This window comes from Dioscorea cayenensis, chromosome 20 (assembly GCF_009730915.1).
Source record: "Dioscorea cayenensis subsp. rotundata cultivar TDr96_F1 chromosome 20, TDr96_F1_v2_PseudoChromosome.rev07_lg8_w22 25.fasta, whole genome shotgun sequence".
Lineage (NCBI taxonomy): Eukaryota > Viridiplantae > Streptophyta > Magnoliopsida > Dioscoreales > Dioscoreaceae > Dioscorea > Dioscorea cayenensis.
Window position 1 is genome coordinate 6,630,752 of NC_052490.1, and position 10,275 is coordinate 6,641,026.

Genomic DNA, 10,275 nt, shown 5'->3' on the forward strand with positions numbered 1-10,275 from the left:
CATGGGGGCCACACCACCGACCACTCAGATCCTGTCGGTCCCCTCTAGGATGCCCATACGTCTGATCAGACTAGTGATATAAGGGCCTATTAAGAGGGCATCGATACGAGGATCTGTCCCTGAGTGCGAAATAGACACTGCTACCTTATACTCCAAATGCAAATGGAACCCGTTGATCAAACTCAGATGGAAATCAAAATCTCGGTGACTAATAACCCTTGTACTATCACCTCGTCCTGTCAACGTATGACTAACTATGAAATGGATATAGCTGAGTGTTGGAGAACGAAGAGTTGTGGCCATAGTCCGATGAGGATCATAGGTAGGTGTGGTGCTCAAACGGCCAAAGCTTCCTCCAGGGACTCCCCATCCTGTCGGGAGATCAACAACGTATCATATGCAGGAGTTATAGTAAACTCCGCATCATAAATCCCAAATGGGATAGAGAAATTGGTGAGGCTCATCTGGTGCATCTCACCGACCACCTGAATTTGAATGAAGTCGGCGCGATGAAATGCAACAGTACCTCAGGAAAGCTCGAATGTATCTAACACCTCAAGCGCTAGCCGCTCGTAAGTGGTATCAATAATCTGGAACAACTGTCTCCAGGCACCGACACTAAGCAGGCAACTAACCTTTTCCTCTAATCTGACTTCACGGAGCACATCCTAATCAATCTCTTATGACTCGCTAAAACAAGCAAATTGCTCATGGAATGCCGGTGAGTCCGCATCAGGAGCAGGCTCCCCCACCCAGGGCCTCTTAGAAGGCCATGTAGAAGTGTGTTTTCTCGACATAATCTGTAAGAGAAGATAAACCAAATTAGTATAAACAATTAGGGAGAGCACGGTCGTGCATGGAGCACTCGGACTGTGTTCAACATTGAAAAAAGGGAAGTGCACTTGGTCGAGACAATCATCCTGAGGTTAGGAGCACGATTGTGTTCCTAAGGAGGATACCATCATTATTTGAGCGACAATCATCCCCAAAGATACAACACCGTTAAAGCTCAAGAACAAAGAAATATTCGAAATAAAACAAGCAATATTAAGCGTGAAACAATAAAAACAACACAAGATCCACAATGCAATCAAGAGTATGACGAGAAAAGCATTTTAACCGAACAAATCCAATAAGGATGAACGGTGGCTTACCGGGGTTGATGGAGAAATTAAGGAAAAGGAGGAGCGGCCACAACCAACCCTGGCACGAACTCAAACCCACACGAGGGACCAAAGCACAAAAGGAGGAGAAAGAGGGCCAGGAGGTGAGATGGATGGGAATGGTCGGCTATGAAAGACTTCAAAAGGAAAATGGTCATGTCCTAGGTGTGTTCATCCCCTTGATTTTCTAAGGAAAAAATCCCGAAACATCTGAGAGAAGGACACAATCATGAAAATGGCTTGGAGACCACCCTTACTGATTTAGCATGCTCGTGCTTAGCCCGTGCTCACCACGGAATGATTCAAAAACTGGAAACAAAGAGAATTAGGGGCACAAGCAGGGGCGTTCTCAGGCCGTGCTCAGCCTTAAAAGTTCTAGAGTAAAGCCTATCCTCCTTCTTAACAATGATAAAAACGCTAGAGGTAATTAAAAGTATTGCCAACACACCGAATAAAAATCAATGTTACCCTGAGAGACCGAAATCACAACAACACAACAATTATTGAAACAAATGAAAACTAAACAAAACCGATAAGGAAACCCAACACGATTACAAAGAAAACAAAACAACTTTTGTTACCTCCCAAGTAGAGCTTATTTAACATCACTAGCTTGGCATACCCTTTTTCCTCAAAGAAGTCCATGGGATCAAGGCCACTCATAGCCACCTGGACTACAACTGCAAGCATATGGTAACAACGAATCAATTAAATTGATCTCACCAAAAGCCCAAAGGTTTGAACGGTAAGGAACATTGGGATCAGGTGGTGAGATGGGTGGCTTTTTCTTCTCGGTGATCACCTTTGTCGACCACTTTATTGCACAAGGGGTCTTTTTCTTTGGTGGATCCAGTGGTACAATGACCTCGATTGCCACCAGGTCCAAACAGTACGATTCTTCCATTGCCTCCTTTGGTGCTCCATCTTCTCGGGGATCATCTTCCAATAATTAAGCAAGCTCATCTTTCATGAATGTATCCTACATAAATTCAGAAACAACTTCATCAATAACATCCACACAATAGCATGTGTCATCAAAATCTATGGTATGCCCTCATGGAATACTGGAGCTTGAAAAATAATCTCTTCTTCACCCACTTTGAAGTGTCATTCGACCATCCTTGACAACAATAAGAGCCTTTGAAGTTTCTAGGAACAACCTTCCTATAATCAATGGTACCTCCACCTCGTTATCAACATCGAGAATAACAAAATCCACCAAAAAAATGAACTTGTCCACCTTAACAAAAAAATCTTCAATTATGCCTCATGGTTACCTAATGACCTGTTCACTAATTGCATAGTCATAATGGTGGGTTTCGGTTCTCCAAGCCCAAGCCTTTTGAAAATTTTGTAGGGCATGAGGTTCATGCTTGCCCCTTGATCAGCTAAGGCTATCTCATCAACTAAACCACCGATCATGCAAGGAACAACAAAATCCTCAGGATCTTTCTCTTTCTTGGCCAGTTTGTTGGTGATCAAAGATAAACATTCCTCACTAAGTGTTACAGAAGACACTTCTTGCAATTTTCTCTTATTTGTTAGTAGTTCTTTCAACAATTTAGCATATGTTGTCATCTGAGCAAGAGCTTCAACAAATGGGACATTGATATTCAAAGTCTTGAACACATCGAAGAATCTATTATATTACTCCTCTTGTTGATCCTTCTTCACTTTCACTGGGTAAGGAAGATTAGGTTGGTATGCCGGCAATGCATCTTTTTCCTTGCTCTATTCTTTGACATCCTTCTCCAAGTCAATTGGAGTCTCAAGATTACTGCCAATTGCGGGCTCAACCTTCTCTATTTCGGGCTTCCTCTCAATGGGTTTTGGAAGTTGCACTCCACTCCTCAAAGTGACACCCTTGAAGGATTCCTTTCGGGTTATCTCTGTGCTGCTAGTAAGTGACCCCAGGAGCTTTTCCTCAATTAATTTAGGCATCTAGGCTATCTGATGCTCTAAATTCATCACGGTCGCATTAGTATTTCTCATCATGTCCTGAATATCCAAAATATGAGTTTCAGTGCTCTTAATGAATCTAGCCAACAAGGCAGTGAGTTCATTGGATGGCGCAGAAGATAAATAAGAGGACGGTTGTTGTGATCCCTAAGAGAGAGACTAATACTATTGTTGTTCCTGTTGCTGCCCCTGTCTTGGATAACTCCATAAGAAATTTAAGTTATTCCTCCAATCAACATTGTATATGTTACAGTATGAAATGTACTGGTAATGGCAATTTTACCCAACAAAATCCACTTGCTCAATCTGCCTGTACCCATATCAATAGGAGGATAACCTGGCTCATTTGGTGCGTCCCAATGATCACAAGGAGGTCTTGGAACATGAGAAATGGACTGCATGGTGTCTAATTATTTGGTAATCACTTCAACCTGTGTTGCAAGAATGGTAATGGCAACCACCTGATAATACTAGCTGCTTTAACCGATTTGGTCTTCTCAATACTCTGTTGGTAGCCATTGTTTGCCATTTCCTCAATCAAACTGTATCCCTCACTTGGTTTCTTTTTACACAGAGAGTCTCTCAAAGCAACATCAAGCATATGCTTTGTGGGGTTGTTCAATCCATTTTAAAGGATTTGTATCTGCATCCACTCCACGATTTCATGTTGTATGCATTTTCTAAACATCTCCTTGTATCTCTCCCAGGTGTTATACAAGAATTCTGATTCCAACTGCAGGAAGGAGGAGATATCACTCCCCAAATTAGTGATCTTAGCTGGAGTGAAGTATCTTGTAAGAAAAGTCTCTGAAACCTACTTCCATGTTGTAAGATACCCCTGCGACAAGGAACTTAGCCAATGTTTAGCCCTTCCTCACAACGAGAATAGGAAAAGTCTCAGGCGGATAATATCCTCAGACATATTGTTCACTTTAAAAGTGTCACAAATTTCCAAGAAACTCCTCAAATGCACATAAGGGTCTTTATCCTGAAACTCGTCAAACTGGCACATCTGTATCACCATTTGAATAAAATTGGGCTTTAATTCGAAGTTGTTCCCCACAAGAGGAGGTCGAACAATGCTTGACCCTAGTCTTTCTTGATTTGGCTGAGTGATAACGTCCTTTGCATGTGTACCGCAAGTGCATGGATTTATCCAAGTAATAATACTTTGGTAAGTGGGTAGTTATATCCACAGGGAATAGTGATAAAAAATACAAGGATTGCTATTTAACTAAAGTAAAGATGGATTGATAGTGGTGTGAAAAATATCAATTTGAAAGGAAATAAAAGGACCAAGAAAGGGAGACGCTATAAAAAATGAGAGGAAAGACAATCGATAGAAAGTGGGGGATTCAGACATTGCTCCCTCTAGGACTATTGCTTCAAGTGTAGAACAAACTATTATGTCTGCTAACTGATGCTTAATGAGTTCTGAAAATCCTAAAATACATGTTCCCAAACCTATGGTCAACCATGACTAACACTACACTATGCCCGTGCAGAGAAATCGCTCAGTCTCAACACCTTACACTGTGCAAATTTGCTTAAAGCTCTGAGACTTCAAGTGATAAACCCTATTCCCTAACATAAATCTAACCCTTTATTCCAGGCGAAAGACCACTAATCGTAATTAAGCCCCAGATACTAAGGATTACTTCAACACTTTACTCTATTGCTTACATAACTAAGCCCCAGCAGAGTTTGCCTCTTAACACTTCACTCTATTGTGACCGCAAAGTACTCTTGGAATATAGAGGCAAGATAAATCACACCGGAGGGGAAATGTGACATTCTGCTACCTCTCGACTCACCCTCTCGACACTCTCAAATCTTGCCTTGTCTAACTCTCATGGTGTGTAACTCACTCACAAAGATTACCGATATATGCTCTCAACCATAGTGTCACTCTAAGGAAAATCCCATTCAATAAGTATTCAAGATTAGAACTCAATTAAAGACATCAATTAAATAAACATAATTGAAAGATCAAAGAAACAGTATCATCCTAGGGTTTACACGTTCGAGTACCCACTAGGGGTTCAGCTCTTCATGAAGCAAGATACAATCAATAATAAAATCGAAAGTAAAAATATGCAATCCATAAGTAAAACCCTCTTGTAGTCCGTATCAATGGTCTTATGGAGCAGCCTTGTCTTTTGCAAGGGTTCTCTCGTCAATCCTAGGGCATACCTCACCGAATCAATGCTGACGAAAGCTCCCCCAATAACTATCTTCTGAAGAAACACGGTGTTGAAGGCTGTAGAACCACTCCAAAAACCTTGCCAAAGCCTCTCCAAACACCAGCCACGAGCGCCTCCAAAGATGGAGAAAAGATGAGAAAAAGATAGGGACAATGATCCTTAAAATGGCTTGAAGTCGCAACTTAAATAGGCTGGATTGGCCATCCACATAGGCAAGTGGAATTTCCACAGCGGCCTATGAACAGTAACTACTACAATAATTTACTACATTGAACATCTAATGTACCTGCTACAGTACTCCGCCAAAATAATCCTGAATCCAAACATTCATTGAGGCCACATGAATGGGCACACATCCATGAGTAGATCGCGTTGTGTCTTCCATAAAATTCACATTGATGAAGATCTTGCTAGGATTGCACAAGTCAAAACAAGTGAATGTGACTGCTTTTATGCCCCTCTAAACCATGTATTTGCTTGAACACCATATAGTTTGTCACATAGTCACGTGTCTTTAGGCACAACTTGTATCTTCACATTTGTTCACTCCAGGATTTCATCAACAAAGTTCATCCATGATCTACTTTGGTTTCTTTCTTCCATAATTGTCTCCACAACCTTACATGCACAAAAGTAACAAAAATACACGTGTATGAATGATAAAATCTGAGAAATGTAATGCTCATTGTAAGAAAATAATACTTCATATTACTATTACACAAACACTTATCACCAAACAAAGTAAAAAATGCTTTGTTGTTGATTTCTGGCCATTTCTACTTCTTGAACAACTTCCACACTGATTTCTACTGACCCTATCTCACTTAAATTGATCTATCAAATTCTTCTTTGGAAATTCCTTTCAACTTCCGGATCCAGTTTGCCAATAGGAAAGAAGTACTTCCGCGGGTCATACAAAGGTGCCTACGCATAGAAGATAGGACAGTGTAAGATCAAAAGTATTAAAAGATTGGAAACAAAAATAAGCTAAGAAGAATGATTTAAATGAAAAAGAGAAAATGGATATTCAAAAATATCAACAATATAAACAAACTAGAACACTAGAGTCCAAATTTTCCCAAAAAAAGTTGCTAGTCCTCGACAACAGGGACCAAAAAAACTTGATGCACACAAAGTATACTGATGAGTACCCCATGAGGGGTAGGGTTGTCGAACCTCGAGATCTTTGGACTAAAAAGTACTAATTCTTCTTCTAATCTATAGTTAAGCAAGAATAGGGATTGATTTAAAATTGTAAAAGTAAAAATAAGTAAGAAAAAAAATAGGTGGAGATAACAGGTAGATTTGGATCGAGAGTTTTCAACAACAAAGGGAGCAATGCCCCAGGGATGATTCCTATGAGCTATACCATGCTTGACTAACTTTTTAATGCCTACCGGTACATTCTATTGTTCATATGTGTGCTCGAAGCATTGCTTTGCATCTATGGTTCTCAAATACACCATGTTTTGCTTGGGTAACTATGGTTTCATACATAATGAGTTTTGCAATCACACACGGTAACTACCTCGATGGCAATCCACACACTGAGTTTTACACAAGCAACTGTGCAAATCAAACACATCAAGTTATGCAAACATAAGATTAAACACAGGAAACCAAAAGAACTCTGTAGAACATAAGAAGAGATTATTTAAAGCATACAAAGCATCATAGTTCAACATCCCAGCACACCGTGGATGGTTAGCCCCTCATGGATGGGTACAACATGGAAGAAGCACTTAAAGGTCTAAAGAAAGAATACATGACTCCCTTCTTCTCAAGAAACTCTTCCAAGTTGAGCTCAGTATGCTAGCCCCACTTTCCTTGAGCCTCCGACTCATCCTTGATCCCGTTAGATGATGTGGTGAAGCTTGATCTTCATACTCGTCAAAGTGCTCCCGGTCGAGAAGAAAAATCCCCGAACATAGATGAGAGTGCAACCCTAGAAACTAGAGTAATATAGCTAATTGCAGGCTCAACATGGTCTGAGAAAGGTCTTGCTTCGATCGTGCTATCTCATTGAGATTTCTTAGGGAATCAGCTAAGTGCTCACCTGGAAGAATCAGGAGGAGAAGCACGATAGTGTTTTGACCATGCTTTGTCAGTATACGACTGTGCTAGGAGCATCCTTATCTTGCTTCCCCCGATTGACAGAAACTATTTAAAACTGGAATAATTAAGGGGAAGATCACGGTCGTGCTATGACCGCGCTAGGCCCAAGAGCACCCCACTGCTTGAATTATCACTTGGAAATCCTTTAGGCTGAGATAATCAGTGGGACAAAGCACGATCATGCTCTTCCCATGTTCCAGTAAAAATCTTCATTCTTTGCTTGTTTCATCACCGATTTCACTTCCAACTTGGTTCAAGCTACACATTCTGGTACAAAGAACAAATATACCTAGACGAGCATCTCATATATGTAAAATAGTGTTAAAAGACAAGAAAATGAATGAATTGAGGTAAATAAATATAATATGAAATGCACTCATCAGATTGTCTGCTATTAATAGGGTTTCTTTTCAACATGCCTATTATATTTTAATCATAACCCTACTCCTATGTTATTTTTTTGAAATGTCTATTATATTTCAATCAAAACCTTAATTTTATATTTTCTTTAAGAAATGTCTACTATTTTTTAATCAAAAGCCTAATTCGATGTTTTCTTACAGTAATGTCTCCTATTTTTTTTAATCAAAATCCGAATACAATGTTTTCCTTGCATAATGCCTACTATATTTGAATCCAAAACCCTAATCATATGTTTTTCTTTATGGAATGTCTTCTATTTTGCAAACGAAACCCTAATCCCTACGCTTTTCTTAATGTCGCCTATGTATCGAGTTTTGAATCAAAAATTCTAAACCTATGTTTTTCTTTTCAGAAATGTCTCCTAATTATCAATTTTGACTTAAAATCCTAACCTATGTTTCCTTTTCAGAATGTCTCCAATTTTTTTAAATGTCCATTATTCAATACAAGACATTCCCTTTATTATTTCTATAATGTAACATTATGTCTCATATTTTTCAATCAAAATGTTAATACTTTGTTTTTTTCTTCAGAATGTCGGCTATTTTTCAATAAAAAACATATGATTATGGTTTTGGTTAATAAATATGAGACATTTCGAAAATAAAATAATAGATTAGCGTTTTTATTGAAAAATAGCAGACATTACTATAAGAAAACAAAGGATTAGGGTTTTGATTAAAAACCAAAACATAGGAAGAATTTCCAAAAGAAAACATAGGATTAGGGTAGTGATTGGATAGTATAAGACATTCCCAAAAGAAAACATGAGATTATGGTTTTGATTGAAAAATAGAGCCATTCCGAAAAGAAAACATAGGATTAGGCTTTTGATTAAAAAATAGCATACATTACCAAAAGAATATAATAAGATTAGGGTTTTGATTTTAAAATATGGGACATTTTGAATAGAAAACATAGGATTCGGATCTTGATTGAAAGACATGAGACATTTCAAAAAGAAAACAAATGGTTAGGATTTCGATTAAAAAATAGTAGTGATAAGTGCTTGTGTGTTAATAATGTGAAGTGTTCTTTTCTTATAATGAGCATTACTTTTATCTGGTTTAAGCACTAATACATGTGTATTTGTGTTCTTTTGCGCATTTAGGGTTGTGAAACTATGGTTTAAGAAAATAAGCCAAAAGTAGATCATATACGTACTGTTTGGTGGATTCTTAGAAGCAACAAACGTGAAAACACAAGTGGGGCTTTAAGATACGTTAATGTGTGCCAACCTCCATGTATTCAAGGCATTACAATGAGTTGGAGGGGCACAAAGGTAGTCACATTTACGTATCTCAACTTGTGCAATGATAGCAAGATCTTCACCAATGAACCCATTCACTGAAGAAGCCACGCAATCTACAGCATAAATTTGTGCCCGTTTATGTTGCCTAGATGAAAAAGGGGATTCGGGAGTGTTTTTTGGCAGGTGAATACTGTAGCATAGTACTGTACTAAAACACCGTAGCATTTCACTATAGCAGTTACTGTTCACAGCCAGCTGAAAATCAGAATTCCAGAGAATCCACACGGGCGTGTGGAAATTCCACAGGCCCATGTGGAAATTCCACAGGGGCTTGTGGAACATCAACAGGCCAATGTTGATGCTCGATTCCAGCATATTTAAAGCCGTTTTTCAGCGTGATTTCAGCATTATTTTTCCATCTTTTCTCTATTTTTGGAGAGACCGACGGCTACGGTTTAGACGGGTTTTGGCAAGGCTTTTTTAGTGGTTATCTTGCTTTGAAACCACGATTCTCTTGGAAGATAGTTATTGGGGTAGCTTTCGTCGGAATCGATTCGGCGAGATGTGCCCTCTGCTTGACAAGGAGACCTTTGGAGAGGACGAGGCCACTCCACAAGACCATCAACATGAATACTGACGTGGTTTTCTTCTGGAATACTTGTTTTTACTTTTGATTTCATTATTGATTTTATTGCGCTCCATGGAGAATTAAACTCCTTAGTGGGTACTTGGATTTTGTAAACAATAGGATGCTATTGTTTCGTTGACCTTTTATTATGCTTTTCTTAATTGATGTCTTTAATTTAGTTCCAATCACGAATGCTTGTTAAATGATTTCTCCATTAGAGTGACACTAGAGTTGAGAGTCCATCTTGGTAGCCTTTGTGGATGAGTGGCACACCATGAGAGTTGGATAGTGCTAGATTAGAGAGGGTTGAGTGGGTGAGTCGAGAGGTAGCGGAGCGTCCCCTTTCCCCTCCGGTGTGATTTATCTTACCTCCATTTCCTATAGTTCTTTGCGGTTACAATAGAGTAAAGTGCTAAAGGATGAACTCCGCTGGGGATTAGTTGCGCGAGAAATAGAGTGAAGCTTTGAAGTGACTTTAGTATCTGTTGCTTAATTGTGACTAGGGGCCTTCTCACTTTGGACAAAGGTTAG